Genomic DNA, 21,492 nt, shown 5'->3' on the forward strand with positions numbered 1-21,492 from the left:
TGACCAACTTAATAGACTACAGTAAAACATAAATGTATTTACTATGGGGAAGGTACTGTCAGGAACCATTTGAATTCAAAATGAATAAGCAAATACAGTATTCAAGAGTGTATTCTTTGGTAGATGAAATGTTTTCAAAGCTATACATAAATGTATTACCTGTTTCATTTATAAATGACAGTGGCAGGAATTCAAATTGGATTAATCCAAGAAGGGAATTTATTGGCTCAAATAACTAAAATATCCAGTTGCCTCTTAACACAATTCTGGGGAGGGGGGAGGGGGGGGAGGGCATCATTTATACAGAACTCAAATGTATGGTGTTCTGCAATACAGAATTCCTAAATCCAGGGTCTCAAAAAATGTTATTAGAATTTGGACTTTCTTCAGCTTTCATTCTTCTCAATTCCATTTTAATCTGTGTTGACTTGATTCTCAGGCTGGTCCTGTTCAAGTCATTAATTCCGTCACTCAAGTGACTCCAATAAAACATAAACACATCATTCTTTGTAGTGTCAGAGAAGCCCAGGTGTTGGTGCTTGATTGTTCTGCCCTGTTCACTTGGATCACAAAACAATTCAGTATGAGCCTCAGAAATGGATCAATCTTATGTGAAATAAATGGCCTGCATGTTTACCAAATTTTAATGTGTTTTTTAACATTTATTTTTGAGAGACAGAGAGATAGAGCGTGACTGGGGGAGGAGCAGAGGGAGAGGGAGACACAGAATCTGAAGCAGGCTCCGGGCTCTGAGCTATCAGCACAGAGTCTGACTCAGGGCTCGGTCGACCATGAGATCATGACCTGAGCAGAAGTTGGGCGCCTAACCAGCTGAGCCACCCAGGCGCCCATGTGTGTGTTTACCAAATTTAAATGAGGCTGCCATTGAGAGAGGTGTATGGAATGGATCCTGGATGAGCAATATATATCAACTTAATAAATATGATAAAAAAGTATATAAGTGTCATGAGAGGGGTTTGAAGATACTTCAAAAGAGTGGGAAACAGAAAGATCTGCAGGTGGGGAAAATCAGAATGAGTCTATTTAAGTAGATAGTATTTAATCTATGACATGAAAGATGCCTAGGGTATTGAAACTGAGAAACTAAATAGATGATATTTCCAGGTGAGTAAAATAAAAACATGAGAAAACACATTGAGGCAAGAAATAATGGAATAAATACAGAAAAATGCCTGTTATATAATTATTAAAACTGTGATGAAACATAAGAATAAGAAAAATTTATTGAAAGCAGGAAATGAAGAGCTTTGAAAGCCAGGATAGAAATTTGGGACTGTAAATAGTGACTAGTTAGTGATGGCTTTTGAGCAAGAGAGTCATATGTTCAAATTTGAGATTTGAAAAGATTCATATTGCAGCTATGCATAAAAAGCATTGCACCAGAAAAAGGCTATTTAGGAGGCTATGGCCGTAGCCCAAGTAAAATATGAGGCCCTCAACAGGGAAAGTGGTGCTGGAAAGAACAGTGAAATTTACATGTCTCTTTCATGTAACTTTCCCTTGACCTCTGTCCCTTCTCTCTGTTACCTGGCATATGTATATGAAATATTGGACCTAATGAATGACCCAATGACCTTTCCGAAGCCCCATCTTCTTTGACTTCTTTTGTTATTGGTCACGGTGAACCAGTAATTTTTTTAAAAAATCATTTTTCTCTTGGCTCTCATGTTACTGCACTATAGAACACTAGAAAGATTAATCCGTATCTGTATCCCTCGCTTCTATAAAACTCAGTCTTTGGGGTGCCTGGATGACTCAGTCAATTAAGCGTCAGCTTTGGCTCAGGTCATGATCTCACCATTTGTGAGTTTGAGCCCCGTGTTGGGCTCTGTGCTGACAGCTCAGAGCCTGGAGCCTGCTTTGGATTCTGTGTCTTCCTCTCTCTCTGCCCCTTCCCCACTTGCACTCTGTCTCTCTCAAAAATAAACATTAAAAAAAAAAAGGAAAGAAAGAAAGAAGCCACTCAGTTTTTGAATATCTTTCTCTCTCTCTCTGTCTCTTCCTGTGTCCCTCTGCCTTATCTCTGTATCTTCCTCTGTAATCTCTCAGATAATCTTTCACTCTCCAGCTGCTTCTTTTACTACAAGGCGGCTGGCTGCCTCCTCAGTGGAGATTGCTGGCCCCAGCCTTTCTCTTGAGCAGCAGGCCTACATTGGTAATAATTCACTTGATATTTCAGCAAGAATACTGTACCTTCTAAAGCTTAACTTGTAAGAACCAAATCTATCATCTTTTAAAATCATCACCCCTCCTCAATTTTTCCCATGATTGTTCAATAATTTTATCATTCCATTAGTCCTAGGTCAAATGCTACCTCATCCATGAAGACCCTTATGACTTACCTGACTAGGTATGTGATTTCATTCTCTAAACTGCCATTGTACCTGGTGTGCGCTTGTCATGTTACATAGATTAATACATTCATATTTTTTTTGTTAATGTAACAAATATCTATTAAGCTTTATTTGTTCAGACTCTATGGTAGTAATTGAAAAACACAACCTTGAGCAAACCACCAAATATTTTTCCTTGCTTTCATGAAACATTTATGTCCAATTGTAATGTTCTTGTGTGTAGACTATATATCTGTATATAGCACAAGAATTGTCATATAGGATTTTTGTAATAAATATTTGTTGGGTGAATTAATTACTACATGGATGAATCATCACAACTTTATCTTTTTTAATGTTGATATATTCGGAGTGTGGGTATAAAAACATTCACAGTTTACAATTCTAGATATAGGGTTATGTCACACACTTTTTTATATAAGTCACAATGCTTAACTCACCATTTTTTATGTTTTTCCGTTATGTTCTTGTAACCATTTGAAATGTTCTAAGAAATGTCATATTGACAATGTATATGTAACAGAAAAATAATTAGCAAGTACTTGGTTCTTTTTTTGTTTACATATTTTCAAAAGATAAATGCTAGTAGTGCAGGAACTAAACTCTTTTCATGAAAAACTTTAGGTGAATTTCTTATTACATGAGTTCGTTTCAGTCATTTTGGGAACATGAAAAAGTTCCTGGTCAAATATGCATGAGTAAATGCCATGGAATTAACTTTATTTCCTAATCAGAAATGTCAACACTTTTATAATGTACCAGGATTCTCTGATAATTTAGCTCAATAAAAATTGTTAAATCAAGAATTGCATAGTTACATGGTACAGGGAAAAGTTGCATGGGATGAGAGAATTATGAAAATGCCTTTTTTTTTAACTGTTTAAAAAATTGTCATCTTTTTTTTCTGGAGTAGTTGCCATAAAATATAGATATATGGCATCCTGCCAATGTTAGATGTTTGAATACAAAACACAAATAATAAAGTATATTTTATTCGTTGTTTCCTTTCATGCAGAACTACATATTCTATAGTGCTCTTCAATTAGTCCTAGTGACTGCCAATAATAAGATTATCTTTACCTTAGAGTTTCTCAACCTTGATGCTATTGATATTTTATGTCAGATACTTTTTAAAAATTATTTGAGAGAGAGAGAGAGAGAGAGAGCACGAGTGGGGTATAAGGAGAGACAGAGAGAGAGAGAGAGAGAGAGAGAGAATCCCAAGCACGCTCCATGCTCACCATGGAACCCAACACGGGGCTTAATCCCAGGACCCCGGGATCATAACCTGAACCAAAATCAAGAGTCAGATACTCAATCAACTGAGCCACCCGGGTACCCTGCCAGATAATTTTTCTTGTGGGAGCTGTCTTGTACATTATATATGTAACATATATATATATGTTATTTGCCTACTAGATGCAAATAATACCCCCAGATATGACAATTATTAAATACCCTTGGGATAAAGAGGTAAGGGTTGTGGAAACCACCCTGCTTGGGAAACAGTGGTCTTAGTGATGTTGAATTATCCCAAATCTACTGGAACTGAAGAGTGGCTCTTTAATGTTTCCCCGAGAAACTGAAAAATGTGTTTCAAATTGACTATTTTATCTGATTTGTGTGACTATCACAAAATTAAAAAAAAATATACAGTCTTCTTTCATTTTCAGTGAAGACAAATTCTTCCTTGTTTCCATTTCTGGAGATGTAAGTTGAAAAAGACTGTCAGTCCCTGGCTCTCTTTGGGGAGAACTGAATGCAATTTTATATTTCTGATCGAACTTTTCTGATGAGCCTTGCCTTATGAAAAATAAAATCACCATATGTAATGTGAAAAATAAAAATACATTAGGAGAAAAATCTGTTTTAATTTTTCCCAAATCATAATAAATTCCACACAGCTAAAGAATTTTGTAACTATAATGTGATTATTCTTAACAAGTAAGTTATACTAATGTTGTTTTGACTTTGAGAGGAAAACTAAAAGAATTTCTGAGAAAATTAAATTGATATAAGCTTATTGTTACATAAAAATATCAAATATAATCCAGGCACTTTTGAGTTTTCATTTAAATGAAGACACAAAAATATTTCATTTTAGTTACTACTGTCTTGAAAAAGGGGAAAAAAACACAGAATAAATGGAAATGTAGAGACTTATATTTATCTTGCAAATGAAGCTTCAAAGGTAACAATTTGGAATTTTTTCAATCACATTTATATGTCCACTTGTTTGTTTTCTGACTGTGGATTTAAATAGCTTTCAAATAACATTCCTTGAGCAGAGTAATTTTGCATGTGCAGTTATGTCTCTTGTAATAGAGAAAACAGAGCTAACAGATGATGTTTCTATCATTTAAAGCCATTTTCTTTCACCTAAATAAAAAGAAATAAGGAGGTGCGGGGAGAAATTTAGTCTGAGGCAGAAAAAAAGAAAGAAGAAAGTGCAATGTGTTGAACAACTGTGATTATGACATTGATTATTATATTTTCTATATTGAGGAGCAAATGTAAAATAAATGAAATTCCAGGCAAGCCTGAATAATGACCAGTGGGCAGTATTCACTGTGGGTCTCCAAAGATTTCATTAAATGCCATTAAGTAGTTTGCATCTGTTTTGGACTCCAAAAGATAAACAAGGGTTAGAAATAGGGATAATAGTATGGAATGCATTGTCCTTTAGAAGCTATAATTTTCCAAATTGAAGTATCTTCATTTAATGCAACAAGAACTATGTTCTTGAGGGGCCATTTTAAACAGATGTTCAAACAACTTTAGATCATCTCCCAGTGAATCAATTTAGATTTTAGATGCAACACTTTTTTTCTTATTATTAATAATTGCCCTAGTTTTCATATGCCGTTAGTTGGATTTTTTAGAAATATTTAATTTCAACTAATCAACAGGGCTGTTACAAATATACATATAGAAGAGTATCTAAAATGTCGATAAATCAAATATAGATAAAAAATAGCTGTCGCTATTTGTGATTTTATTCATATCCAAGGAATTCCCTTAATAGTCAAAAAAACTTTGCTTGAATCTTTAAAACATCTTTTTTCAGAAGAACACTGTTACAGAATTTATCTTCTTTTTTGTCATTTAACAATGGTTATGTGTATCCCAACAACAACCACACTAAGGCACTGTAAGGTAAAAAGAGATTATAAATATATAAGAAATTAATTCACCACTCTGCATTAATAGTTACATAACTTCATATTCAGCTGAGGATAAAGACCAGAAAAAAAAGTTCATTTTAAGAAACTTAAAAAAACATCTATTTATTGTATATTTGGAATTTTAAAATTCCCCATGTAATTTACCTTTTGTTAATTTATTTTAACATCTGCCTCCCTATGTAAAATATAAATTTCACAAGATTCCAGAATTTTGTCTATGTTCATTGCTTTAGGGCTTATAGGTAGCAAAATGCCTACTATCTATTTGGCACACAATAAGTATTGGATGAATGATTGAGTGAGTGAGTGAATAAAGTCCACTCAAATATGATTTCAGAAAAAAATAAGATAGTTTGTCCTCTTTGTTTGTTTTACAATGTAATGACAACAATTTTACTCAGTGCTCATCAAGATTGATCCTCTTTATCTATTTCAAACCCATCTCCCCTTTGGCAAATATCAGTTTGTTCTCTGTGTTTAAGAGTCTGTTTTTTAATTTGTCTCTTTTTTCTTTGTTCTTTTGTTTGGTTTCTTAAATTCCACATATAAGTGAAATCATGTGATATTTGTCTTTCTCTGACCGACTTATTTCACTTAGCATTATACTATCTAGGACCATCCATGTCAGTGCAAATGGCAAGATTTCATTATTTTCATGGATAATATTACATTGTACATATACACCACACCTTTATCCATTTATCTATTGATGGAAAACTTGGGTTACTTCCATATCTTGGCTATTGTAAATAATGTTGCAATAAACATAGTGGTGAATATATTTTTTCAAGTTAGTGTTTTCATTTTCTTTGGGTAAATACCCCGAAGGGGAATTACTGCATTCTATGGTAACTCTCTTCTCAATTTTCTTAAGGAAGTTCCATACTGGTTTCCACAGTGGCTACACCAATTTTCATTCCTACTAACAGTATATGAGGTTTCCTTTTTTTATCCATATCCTCACCAACACTTGTTACTTCTTGTCTTTTTGCTTCTAGCCATTCTGACAGGTAGAAGGTGATATCTCCTTGTGTGGGTTTTTTTTTTTTTACATTTTTTTTTTAATTTTTGAGAGACAGAGAAAGACAGAGCACAAGTAGGGGAGGGACAGAGAGAGTGAAGGAGATGCAGAATCTGCAACAGGCTCCAGGCTCTGAGCTGTCAGCACAGAGCCTGACGTAGGGTTAAACTCACAAACCCTCAGGTCAGATCATGACCTGAGCCTTAAGTCAGATGCTCAACCGACTGAGCCACCCATGCACCTCTCATTGTGGTTTTGATTTGCATTTTCCTGATGATTAATGATGAAGAGCATCTTTTCACGTGTCCGTTGGCCTTCTATGTATGCCTTCTATGGAAAAGTGTCCATTCAGGTCCTTTGACCATTTTTTACTTAGATTACTTGTCTTTTGGTGTTGGGTTATATAAGTTCTTATATATTTTGGATATTAACCCCTTACCAGTTACACCATTTGCAAATATATTATCTCATTTAGTAGGTTTCCTTTTTGTTTTGTTTATGGTTTTCTTCACTGTGCAAAACCTTTCTATTATGCTCTAGTCCCAATAGTTTAATTTTGCTTTTGTTTCTCTAGCCTGAACAGACATCTAGAAAAATGTCTAAGGCTGATGTCAAAGAAATTACTGCCTATGTTTCCTTCTAAGAGTTTTACAGTTTCAGGTCATATTTAAGTCTTCAGTTTGCCCTCATTTTTACAAATTAAAATGTCATGGTCTAACATGAAAACAATTTTGCTTATAAATCCAAACATTTAATAAATCACAGGTTTTTATATTCTGATTGATCTGTGTATAATTTTGGTGGTTGCCACAGACTTTCTGTAACTTTGGGCAAGTAATTTAACCTCTGACTTTTTATTTCCTTACATATATAATATAGCACCTACAAAAGTCCCTGGAAAAAAAGTAGATGCTCAAATAAAAGTTATTTTCATTTGCTTTCAGAAATGTTGGGGAATCACTTAAAGGGAACAAAGTCACTAGTAAATGCCAAATGGAAACAGAATATTACTTGATGGGATGTCTTTTTAATACCTATACCACTGAAGTAGCTGAGAAATTATGTATTTGCATACCCTGCACAGAAAAAGTAATCTATCATCCCCTTAAATCTACCTATTCTGCTTGTGGCCTTGTAAATAGTAGGCCTGCTGTGTAGTTGATGCAGTTTCACTTTGGATTTTGGGCCCTCCATAATTATAGCAATAGTAGCATTATGCCTACTCTCAGAGCATATTAATCCATTCCTATATCCAAGTGGCAAGAGTACTTTTGGACAGCTTTTTTTTAAGATGGCATAAAATAAAGTCAGGCCTTTATTTTATAAAGTAGGAAGAGACTTCTTTCTAATTTCTCTTTTCCATTAGTGAAGTTATAATTTAAATTTGAGATGGGTAGGAAGAAAAAAAAAACGATACAGACAGAGGAATACAGCTATGGTTGTTTTTTTTGATGCCAAAATATCTATACTGACAGCGACAAGATCAGTCATCCAGATAGATATATCTAATCACTCACAAGTGATTATTTCTGATTCAGTTTGGTGTTCAGAGGCAGTTACTCTGTAGGAATAAAGTCAGTGAAGTCAGTCAGACTGGGTTCTAATCTAGAATTTACTACATAATAGCCGGACAATATTAAACAAATAATTTAACCTCAACCTTCCCAAATCTCATTATCTTAACTTGCCATAGTCCCTTCACCATAGTATATTTCTAATAATTTAATTTCTTTGAGATATTATATGTAAAGAGTCAGTGTCCCAGTGATATTTTATATTTAATAAATTATGGTTATTTTTATTGTCTACCCCAAACCTATGCTTTCACATCTAGCATATAATAGAACTCTACAGCTAAAGCCAAGAATAATAAGCTAAGGACATTTTAGCATCTTGGAGGGAATTGCCAATGACTCACTCTGTATCCAGCTCTTTTTTAGCTTATTCTTTCATCAAATTTCTGGCCCTTAGATTATATTCTACTTTTTGTTGCCATATTGCCTATTGCACTTACCTCTGATTATTCTTTTACTGGCTTGGTTCCTAGCACTCACTAAAATTTATGGCTTAGAAATTCCTTTTTAAAATTCTGGTTAAAAATACCTTACTCTCAACTCTCAGTATCAAATCTCTGTTTGCCTAAAAGCTCTCCAATGTCAAAGGTTTGCAAAAGCCATCACAATGATTTACATTGCGTAAGAAATGTAATTCTGTTTTAGATAGAATAGACACTCAAATATGTACATTTGAGGCCGTGAACAAAAGAAATTTATTTTTTGTTCATTGTAACTTTTCTAATAATTTTATTTCTTTAAAGATTTTTTTTTAGGGATGCCTGGGTGGCTCAGTCAGTAGGTTGAGCGCGGACTTTGGTTCAGGTCATGATCTCAGGATGGTGAGTTTGAGCCCTGCCTCAGGCTCTGTGCTAACAGCTCAGAGCCTGGAGCCTGCTTCAGATCCTGTGTCTCCCTCCCTCTCTCCCTGCCCCTTCCCCTCCCCCTGCTCCTGACCTGTTTCTCTCTCTCTCTCTCACTCTCTCTCTCAAAAATAAAATAACCATTAAAAAATGAAAAAGATTTTTTACAGTTTATTTATTTATTTTGAGAGAGAGAGAGAGAGAGAGAGAGAGAGACAGAGTGCATGGGTGGGGGAAGGCAGAGAGCAAGAGAGAGAGGATCGCAGGCAGACTCCACACTGTCAGCATGGAGTCCAACACAAGGGTCGATCTCAGGAACTGTGAGATCATGACCTGAGCCAAAAATCAAGAGTTCGATGCTTAACTGACTGAGCCACCCAGGTGCCCCCCTAATAATAATTTTCAAAAGTTTCCCCTCCATGTAGTAATTCAGTAATGCATCTTCTCTCCACCTTGTAGCTATACAATTCCCTACATTTTTATTGTCATTTGCATCAAGCCCCCCAAAAGGAAAGAGAATGGTAGACTAGAAAGAGTACACATAATTTCTACTTTATTTCCTTTGGGTAGAATTCAACAATGTGGACCTCCTTACTGTAGGGTATTCTGGGAAACATACTCTGGTTGTGTGCCCACAAAGTAAAGGAGAACGTGAATTTTGGTAAACAGAAACAATCATTACCACAATTGTTAAATCTGAGTTTTAATGATCTATCATCTGTCGGTCTTTCTCATGTATCAGTTTCCTTCTACTCTAGACTTAGTAAGCTTCTTTCTTTGCCCCAGACATTATTATGGTGTTGAACTTGCTGTTTCCTCTTGCCTGAAGTATTTTATCTTTAGATTATTCGTTCCTGTATCTTTCTGATCCTTTAGATCTCAGCTCTAACGTCACCCCTGGGAGCCATTTTTTTTTTAATTTCTCATTCTAAATTCCAACCTACAGACATTTCCTTTCATATCACCTTGTTTAACTGCCCCGAAAACACTTACATTTCTGCAATGACTTCTGAGGCTAACTACATGAAGTTAGGCCAAATTTCATAGGTTAAAGGCACAGTTCTTTACAAAACTGCCATCACTTCAGACACCAGCATCAAGATTGCGAGATCTTAGGCCACCTGCAATTTCTGTCAAACTGTCTACCAGTTTGGGAGGCCTCATTACCCTCTCAGTTCTGATAATTTGCTAGAGCAAATCACAGAACTCAGAAAAATGCTATACTTGTGATTAGAGTTTTATTATAGCAGAAAGCATACAAATAAAAATCAGTCAAAAGAAGATTTATGAGATGTGGTCTAGGAGGATCCCAAATGCACAACTACTCATTCCCTCACCCCATGAAGTAAGGATGAGTCACTGGCCCCCCTGCACATCAATGTGTATTACCAACTCAGGAAGCACACCCAAACTTTAATGTCCAATCTTTATTGGGGGTTTGATTACCTTTATAGGAAATTCATTGACTGAGTCATTGACCATGTGATTGAGCTCAATCTTTAGCCTCTCAAGAGATTGACTGCTGTTATTTGGCTCGAACCCAATGCTCTAATCACACAGTTAGTCTTTCTGGCATGGCCAGCCCTTATTTTCTGTCTTTTCATTAGTGTAAACTATCCAGGAGCCTGCCATAAGTCATCTTATGAGAATACATTATCAGGATCCACCATGAATAACAAAGACACTCCCACACTCAGTAAATTCCAAGGATTCAGAGACTATGTCTTAAGAACTGAGTGATCATGTACATTTATTTTTTAGTCTCCATTCTTCCTAAATATAGGTTTCATGTGGCCAAAAATCTTGTTTGCCTTGTTAACACAGAAGAGTAATTTGTAACTAGGTAAGTATTTATGAAATGAAAAACCATGAGTTATCAATTCTGACCTGGTCAGTTGAACAGAAAATTGTTGACAATCAGTTGGTTCTTGAGGCAACTTTAAGTTAGGATATGTGGAGCCCCCCAAAATAGCTTAATTGAAGTTTTAATTATGTAGAGAAATATGCTTTTACTCTTTGTTATTTGGTGTTAAATCTTAGCTCTACTGTTCATGCTCTGTGTAAGCTACTCTGTGCTTCATTTTCTAATTTCAGTATAGTGATAATAGCTCTAGCTCTTTGTGAGGATCAAATGAGATGTTGTCTGAAAAGCTGTTTGAAGGGCAGCTGATATATTAAAATCTTTAATAATCATAATTTATTATTGAGGATACTGTGATTTGGTGTATAAAGGTATGGGGAGAGTCACTGAAATAAATCAAGGATCCTTATTAACTTTACAGAGATCATCAGTACAACCAAGCCAAAGCATTCATTGAATAACTTTTCAAGAAGAAGGCTTTGATTGATGTTATTTAACTTAATTTTAAATTCACTACGTTAGATGTGCTGTGAGATAATCAGATAGCCTATCTCTTAAAATTATACAAAATATCCAGGAAAAAAAAAGATTCATGTCAAAAAGATTATACCAGAATGTCCTTGAAGACAGACGATGTGTATTCAGATTCGTCTCTCCCTCAGTGTCTTAACTGTCATCTGATAGTAAGGTCTAACTAAGTAAAATAAATTTAGGGGATTAGAGCAACGAAGTAAATTTGTATATGTAAAAATATGTGTACTACATTTATTAGGTTGTATACATTTAAGAAATTATTGCCATGAAAATGGTTCCCAGATCAAAAAATAGTTGGGGGGGGGGCACCTGGGTGGCCCAGTCAGTTGAGCATCCGACCTCAGCCTAGGTCATGATCTTACAGTTTATGGGTTCTATCCTTGCATCAAGCTCTGTGCTCACAGCTCTGAGCCTGGAGCCTTCTTCAGATTCTGTGTCTGCCTCTTTCTCTGCCTGCCCCCTGCTCATGCTCTGTCTCTCTCAAAAATAAATAAATAATTTTTTAAAATCTTTAAAAAATAGTTGGGGAATTCGGTGTTGGACCTTTTCATTTTAAATATTCAACCATTGAGGGGCGCCAGAGTGGCTCAGTTGGTTAAGCCTCCGACTACGACTCAGGTCATGACCTCACGGTTTGTGAGTTCAAGCCCCACATCAGGCTCTGTGCTGACAGCTCAGAGCCTGGAGCATGCTTTGTATTCTGTGTCTCCTCCTCTCTCTGCCCCTCCCATACTCATGTTCTCTCTCTGTCTCTCAATAATAAATAAACATTAAAAAAATAATAAAAATAAATAAATAAATATTCAACCATTGATTATGACTATATTAAAATGTAATGTATAAAATCAAAAGATGTGCTAAAAAATAATTAGTTATTATTTTTACTAGTTTCAAAAAGACATTTTTAATATGCAGTTATTACTTTTATGATTAATAAAGATTAGAAAAATTTTAAAAACAATAGCTTTTTTGGTTTATATATCAGATGAAATTAACTTAGACATTTAATCAGATTTCTCATAAAATTAAAAATATTTGACCATTTAGGAAAATCGTATTTTCTCCTTTCTATTACCAAGAATTTTATGTTGAATTTCATTTCAAAATAAAGAGACATTGCATTTTGGGTGCTGTAAAGAGCTTCTGAAGACTTCTTAATGCATTCAATAGATTATTTATCAAATGCTTAGTATGTGCCAGGCCCTTCCTAGATTCTGAGAAGTAATGTCAAATAATACAAAAAGAAATTCCAATCCTTATGCATGACCTTTCATGCAAGTCATGACACTGACTACTTTGGGAAAAGAAAAAGGTCTATAATTTAACAAACAGAAAACCAGATATCAATTTCACCTTATTCTATACTTAGTATCCCTTCAATACTTGGGCACGTATTTATTTTGTGCCTCCTAAGTGTGAGATATGTGCTTGATCAGAAGAATAAAGTATTGAAGAGGATAGGTGATTTGTGTCCTAATAAAGCAAAGAAAATACAGGACAGAATTTCAGGGATAACAGAATTTCCAAATGACCCTACAAATAATGGCTTGATTAAAGTTTCTATTATGGTGATAATTTTTATACTTTCTTAAATATGTAATGGCCTACCTAAAGGAAGACATTTCCTTCACTTAAAGAGAATTGAGTTTCTAAAAGATTGTACTATTAACTTTAATTAAAGATAGAAGCAAGGAGGGGCACTTGGATGGCTCAGTTGATTAAATGTCTGACACTGGATTTAGGCTCAGGTCAAGATCTCACAGTTCATGGGTTTGAGCCCCACGTTGGGCTCTGTGCTGACAGAGCAGAGCTTGCTTGGGATTCTCTGTCTCTCTCCCTCTCTCTCTCTCTGCCTCTCACCCACTCTCTCTCTCTCTCAAAATAAACAAACATTTTTTAAAAAAAGATAGAAGCAAAGATAAAAAACATCTCCTGAGACCAAAGCCAAAATTCTCTCTCCCATAATGCCTTCCTTCCAGTTCCTCATGAAAACAAGCTGCACAGCATGTTTGGAAAGATTCACATTTGGAAATCTTGGTGTCTGAAAAATGTTAATCAGATTAGTTAGCCTACTTTTTATACTGATTTTTGGGTTTTTTTGTCTTTTTGTTTTGTTTTGTTTTTCTTTTTCAAGTGTGTATTCTTTGGGACAAGAGAGGAAGAAAAGATAGTTAAAGTCCCACTCACTGATGCTCAAGTTTTAAGATTCCATAAAGACAACAGAACCAAAACATTGTGGGCACCATCATCGGCATCCACCCTCAGCTGAGTGGATTAGAACTTGAAATAAGCCAGAAAGAAAATGTCCTTGCAGCATGCCAATCACACCTTTGATATTCTTAATGATCAGAGTAGTAATCAGGGCTTTCTTGTATTTGACTTCAGATAATATTGCCCAATAAAATATATGAAGCACAGTTAAATTTGAATTTCAGATAAACAATAATGTTTCACAAAAGCATGTCCCATGGTATTTTTATTTGCTAAAATTGTCAATCGTACCTTGAAAAGAAAGAGGGCGCCTGGGTGGCGCAGTCGGTTAAGCGTCCGACTTCAGCCAGGTCACGATCTCGCGGTCCGTGAGTTCGAGCCCCGCGTCGGGCTCTGGGCTGATGGCTCAGAGCCTGGAGCCTGTTTCCGATTCTGTGTCTCCCTCTCTCTCTGCCCCTCCCCCGTTCATGCTCTGTCTCTCTCTGTCCCAAAAATAAATAAACGTTGAAGAAAAGAAAGAAACTGCAGTTGCTGTAGTCAGTGAAAGATGTGGTCAAAGAAGAATTTAAAACAGAAGAAGAGTTCTCTAGCATTTTTCTGACACACTTACACTGAGGTTTTTTTTTTTTAAGGTGCAAGAAAAGTCTGAAAGTATGGGAGTAATTAGTTGTTGTATATCTGCCTGATGACTCCAGTGCCAAGACATTCATCCACACATGGTTCAGCTCTAGTGAGATGTGCTTCCCATGAAGATGTCCTCATAATTCTCTCAATGAACTGTTCCTCTGCCTAATATTGATTTTGTATCTGTATTTTAAGGTGGATCAAGTGGAGCTGTTCTCATTTTTTGACACGCTTGGCATTTATATATCTACGCTGACTAGGTCTGACAAACAACAAAATATATCCCCATCTTCACTGCCACTTTCTTCTCAGCTGAATTCCAACAGGGTAGAATAATGAATGGTTTTACAATGATTACTTTGTACAAACCCTTTTCTAAATCTTGTTCTCTGGCCAATTTTTTTCTATCAATAGCATAGTGATGATTTTATTACCACAGAGGAATGTGACCTATGACATATGGAACCTACTAATTCAACAATTAAAAGAAGAAAAGATTTAAAAATGTAAACTAGAAATCATAGTCTCAGATGCTTATGTTATTCAGTCATATACCTGAGGAGATCAAAAGGTCAACCGTTGTTAAGCAAGTCCTTATTGATTTCCAGAGTAAACAGACCTATATTTTCAAGTATAAATAAAGAGTTGCTTCTTTTTTTAATTTAATGTTTATTTATTTATTTTGAGAAAGAGAGAGAGAGAGAGATTGTGTGCATGAGCAAGGGAGGGACAGAGAGAGAGAGAGGGAGAGAGCATTTTCCATTACACAATTCTAGTTAATATCTAATGTTCTCAAATTTAAAATGCTCTAATTTTATTGATGAACTATAATAGTGAATGTTTTCCTGTAACTTCTTCAAAGAATCAAAATTAAGCAGCTGTAATTCCACAAAAAAGTATAATTTTAAGGTTTTATCTTCATTTTTTAAAACCCACATTATAGTAAAACTAAAAAGAGTGCTGCTATGTTCAAAAAGTAATGTGTAAAATGTTATGAAACTAAAAGAAAATGGATTTTTAGGAATCTCTCTTAAAATATCTTGACCGTAGCAGCTAGGTATTGATATCTGTCCTCATGAAGATAAGAGTTAATTATAGAGGAGAATTCCATACACCTAACTTGACATCAAACAAAAAGATCAGAAATGGAAGGCATGTGGCAGAATCACTAGCAAGACGGATTAAGTAATCACGGAAAAGATCAAGACTCCTGCCATTTTAAACACTGGTTTTTAGTCTAGGGAAAAGGAATACTGTAGAGTGCAGGGAATATAAACCTAAATTCATTCATTGGCTGAATTATGTTAAGAATGTAGCATTTACACATTTGGAAATTTTCCAATTTCACTCTATGTCAATGGTGAAAATCTTGACACCGCTCCCTAAAGAGTCTTCTAACTCATTATAAATTATTGGTCAAACAGGTGTAAGTTGCCTGTCAGAGCATCTGAAGAAGTGCTTCTATCTTGGCTTAGATATCTCTAAAGGGAATAGATCTTTCAAATTTATTCCAGTCTAACTCTTGAGCTCTTCTGGCTGGGAAAAAAAGGAATACTTTAAACAGTGAATAAATAAACAAAATACATGTAGAAGATGGGACAGTCCCAAATCTCTAGGTCAAAAACATGTTTTATTTGTCTATGTAGTTGATAAGCATTTAATTTATACAAAAAATAACCACAATGGAAGTATTTGACTGAAGGAAGAGTCAATGCAGTCGGGGAGGAAGCAGAGATGAAACGAGGTATTATTTACTGAAATTGTGCTCCATTTAATTTGAGTGGAGGGAGATCAGGTATTGTTTCTAACAGAGAATAATGTGCATAACAGAAAAATTCTATAAGTTTTAGCATACAGTTATAGAAATAGCCCTGAAATGAATGGATATTTTAATTTCATTTCAACAAACATTTTTCTGACTTGGTTAGATATCAAATGCTGTATTCAGAACCATAACAACTGCAAACAGCATAATTCATGGAAACTATTCATAGAAAAATTTTAGTAGTACATATATAAAACAATGGGCAATTTCATAAGGCCCTGGAAAACCTACACTAGGGCATTCACAGAAAAACATTCATCTGGGTAACCATTCCTTTCTCCACGGTGCCAGTATGTTTTCTGGAAAATTCAATAAATGATTGTCTAATGAATGCATAAATGAGTTGCAAAATACCAGAAGAGAGAGTAATTAATTCTGCATAGGGAAGTCTGGAAAGGTTTCAAAGAGAAGCTAACATTTGCATTGGGTCTTGAAAGATAAATGAAATATTAACAAGCAGTTAGAAACAGCAGAGTATCCAAGCCAGAAGCAACATCATGCAAAATAGGTGCAGTTTCCGTAAAATTCAAGAATAGTGTTTGGTCTGGTTTTATTGAGCTATAACCTGTATATAAAAGCTAAGAGGTCCAGGGTAGAACATGGTGTGAAAATATAAATTGAAGCCAGATTATAACAAATGATCTGAATTCAAGAGTTTTAATTTACATAGCAATGTGACTTCATACCATTTTTTAACATTCTGGGCTTAAATTCCTGATAATTTTTTTTTTATTTTAAAGTGTACTCATTCATTTAACCTCTATTAATCATGTTAAATGCCATTAAGGGGGCATTGGTCTAATCACTGGTGCACAGCCTCAAACAGAAGACAAAAGTCTCTTCTTATATGGAAAGTATAGCCTGGTAAGGGTGATAGATGGTTAGAGAGGTAAAAAAAAGCCAGTGTACAAAAAATCTATAATATTTGTTTATTTAAAAATATTTATTCAGCACCTCTATGTGCCAATCACCATTTAAAACACACACACACACACACACACACACACACACACACACTCCTTGCACCATAGATCTATATTAGATTAAAAAAAATGTTAAGATTAATAAAAAAGAAGGATCTGAGGCTAGAGGGTTACTGAAGCCAGTTTTAGAGAGTTGGGTATTTTTAATAGAATCAAAGAAAGACTTCTAAGAAAATAAAACATTTGAGGAGAGACTTCAAAAAATGAGAAAGACACCTCAAAAGAGCATTGTGGAAGTCCAAAATTTGAGTATCTTTTTTGTGGTCCAAAAATGTCTGTTGATACTGTGGCTGGAGTAAGTCAAATGAGGGGGAAAATCAGAAGCTAAGATTAGAGAATTATCTGGGGCCATGATTATGAGTTTTTCATTAGCCAGTGGAATAACATGGGGATATATTGGAGGGCTTTGAACACAGAAGTGACTGGATCTGATTTATTATTTTACATAACCCAATTGCTGTATTCAAAATAGAGAAAAGTGTAGAAACAGAGAAAGGGGTTATGTGTGATTATAATACTCCTGGTAGGAGATGATGGTGGCTTGTTCACATTCTATAAGATTTATAGAGGTAGAGTCAGTGGGATTGAATATGAATGAATATGAAGAATGAGAAAGTTGGAGCATTGAGAGGAAGTATGATCTAAGCAAATTTGAAGACAGAGTTGCCATACAATCAGGCATGAGCATTTTTTAGGGAAAGAGAAGTTCAGTTTTGTGTACATTAACATTGGGGATACCTAATGGTACATTCAAGTAAACAATGTTAAATAGACAGTTGAAATATTAAAATATGGAGTTCAGATGAGTGGATTAGGCAATAAATGTAAATTTGAAGAGAGAGCTAACGTAAAACGTTTGTGTTCTGTTAAAAGAGATAGCAGAGAGGGGAAATTGGTGACACAGAAGAGAAAGTGAAGAAAATCAGAAGTGTTACCCTCAAGGAGTGCAAGAGTGGTTTATCCATTGTAATTAAAGGGAAGAGAAAATATGTAGGTACAGAATCAAGTAGAATGATATCTTTCATGATGGGAGTTTTAGATATGCTCTTCTAATTGCATCTGTTACCTCAGTTATTGAGAAGCAAAGTTATCAGCTGAGTGCGTGGAGCAGAAAAGGTTGTGGAATAGTCATGAAAAAAAGTAAGAGAGTAAATTGACTAGGGAAATATAGTAAAATTGCCTGGGAGTGCTAAGAGCCCACTTGAGATTGCGGGTCATGAATTTAAAGTGAGATCAGTCAGCATGGTTTTCTATTTTTCTGTAGCTACAGTGAGCTGCTGTCATGGAGTTGAGTAGGTGGCAAAATGAATTAAAGAAGCATTGCAGTTGTTATAACAGTTGCTGAGGTTGCTACAGTATTCAAATAACCAAATATATATGAAAGAACTTTGAAAGCTATAAAGTACCATGGAGGTATACTTCATCACTGGGGTCCAGTACTGTAAGTTCCCATGTAGTAGCTTTGTTTTATGAATGAAAGTCAGAGTGCCAATTATTGGTGCCAGTCTTTAAAGTAGATCAAAGATGCCTAGTAGCCTCACAAGTCTTGAAGCCTGTACCTGACAGATCATAAAGTAAATTAAATTTTACATTACTACATAAGAAGAATTAAAAGAACCTGGCCAAGAATGTACATATATAACTGAGCCAAAGGTTGTGGCATTTTCGTTTTTCGTTTTTCAGATACTTGCAAACTCCCTTGAAGCCAGTATTATTGTGAGATTCTAGTTGACAAATTTTGCTTTAGGATTTAAAATGTCCATGCTTTCGCTTATATGTCATGCTAATAACTTTCCATCCATGAAAAAAAAAAAGAAAAGATGCTTTTGCCAGTTATTTCCCTGAAGATTCCTCTGTGAAACAAGTGTTCCACTCCAAGAAATTCTTTTCATATTGCAAGATTAGATCAATTTCATTCATTACCATCACCCTTGGCAATCCCTGTAGGACTTTTTCGGAATAATTGAGTAATTCAACAAATTCAACAATGGCTTCAGCTTTCCCATAACAGAAGAATGGTTCTTTAGAATCTTCATTTTCCATTCAAAGCTTTGGAAAGGGAATTGCAATTTTAAAGGCCAGAAAGAATATACATTTGACTGAATGGATTTTCAATATTTGGCTTGAAAATAAAGTCTTTCCAAGGTAACGTTTTCTCATTCCTTTTCAATCATTTTTCTTTTAAACTTCCTACACTGCCTCTTAGTTCCATATAAAACTTTATTTTTAAGTACACATTCTTGTTCAGATACTTGTGTTCATTTATTTTATGACTACATTAAAATTGGTATTTAGGTTTTAAAATAATTTTTTAGTATTTTATTATTAAATTCTTAATATTTGATGGATAAAAATATCAATATGATGAAAATGGTCTGATCAATAAAACTCTTCAAATTGCTTTAACTAAGAAGCATCATTAGTTACCAATGTAACTATTGTATAGTTTACTCAAATGTAAATTCCTAAGATAAATAAGCAAGAGTTTAAAAAGAAAAAAAAAGAATTACTAGCAGCGCAATTAGTCAAATATATTGTGACTGTAAACTTAGCATTGCCAGTTATAATGAGTATCTGAGAAAATAATTTGGTTTTGCCCAAATTTCAACAATTGTAGATATAATTCTGAATATTTATTTTAAGTATGTATAATTAGAATTTTCAATGGAAATATTGTATTATAGTTTCATAATCCATCAGGGAAAAATATGGTAAAAATTTATCATATGGATAAAAAATTTCAAATGGATTAAAAAATTAAAAGGAAACAAGGATTTTTTTCTCAAAATATTAAATACGTGTGACATTAAAAATCTTAAATTGTTAAGCAATACGTGCATGACATCATAATACCATATAGAAAATGCTCAAAGGATCACAAATCTAGAAGGAGCTCATGCAGTTATTCTCTTTTTTATGGAAAGGAGAGAACTCTGGTCCAAAAAATGTTCCTACCTGAGTCACAAAACTCTACCAAGTCCTCCAAATCTACTTCTTCTGTACTTAAGAAGTAAAACAAAAAAAAATTAAAACAATAGAAAATATAGCCATATCTAGGATTGAGGCATGATAACAGGTACATATCCTCTGAGGATGGAAGAGAATTGTAGGATTATAAACTGGACAATACTCACATTGGCAAAAATACCCTTTCTAATTATCACCAAAGGGGAATAAGGACATTCTCAGATAAATATAAGGGGAAAAAAAAAAGACTTGTTGCTTAGCAAACCTACCCTTAAAGAATAAATAAAGGGAATTTCCAAAGTAGAAAGGAAACAATAGCAAAGGAAGACCTGGAACTTCAAAAAAGGAAAGACAAATATTGGAATTGTTGAAAGGTAAATATAGACTATATACATCTCACGAGTCTCTTAAATTTTATTTGATGATTAAAGCAAAGTTAAAATATCATCTCATGTGGTGCTCAGGGTATACAGAGGCAGTACTTAAGACAATTCTATCCAAAAAATGGGGAGGGTAATGGGACCTAAATGGAAGTAAGTTTTGTTTACTTAACATCAAAGCCATATAAAATGTCAGTATCAGTCAACTCTGAGAAGTTATGTATGTAACCACTATAGCAAGCCTTAAGAAAACTATGCAGTGATATACTTGAACACAGTAACTTAATCAAGATGGAATTGTAACACATATTCAAATAACCCCCTAAGCAGTAAGGTAAAAGAAACAGAGTTATGCGAAATAGCAAATTAAAAAATGGAATAAGCTCTAATACATCAATAATTTCCTTAAACTTAAATGATTTATATACAAGAATTAAAAGACTATTGGTTATTGATAAGACAAACAAAATGCATTAGCCAACAACATGCCCTCTATAAAACATTCACTCCAGATATAGCATCATAGGTATGATTGGTAAAGAGATACAAAAAAATGTGCCATGGAAATATTAGGTTGTTTTTAAAAGGTAGAAATGACTACATTGCTGTTAAAGTAGACTTCAGAGAAGAGAGAATAGCTTTGGACAGAGAGGAACTTTGCAAAGAGATGAGGCAATCAATCCACCAAAAAGGCATAAAGCCCTAAGTGTTTATTTACTGTTTCTTGGGTTAGAATAAATATATAGAAGAAAGTCTTCAAAAAAGCAAAAAGGTCTATGAGACTAAGAGAAATCAGTTCTTCTTTGATTCCTGATAGGAACCTACTGGCACTTCTATCATTTATTACTTACATAAACTGGTAGAAATTCCTTATTATCTACATGTCTATCTATAAACCCAGATTAGTAATAATTCTATCACATGGTGCTGCTGTAAGGATTAATTGAGTAAATACATATGAAAACTTGGAACCATATTTATCATGTGGTAAGCATTCAATAAATATTATACGTTATCATTGTTATCTTCATCATTACAAAAAGGTAGGTTTGAAGATTTTATCTTAACTCAGGAAAATCTGAGAAGGTAAGAAAAGATCTGAGGATGCTG

The sequence above is a fragment of the Prionailurus viverrinus genome, chromosome B4, assembly GCF_022837055.1.
Source record: "Prionailurus viverrinus isolate Anna chromosome B4, UM_Priviv_1.0, whole genome shotgun sequence".
In the NCBI taxonomy this organism is placed as follows: domain Eukaryota; kingdom Metazoa; phylum Chordata; class Mammalia; order Carnivora; family Felidae; genus Prionailurus; species Prionailurus viverrinus.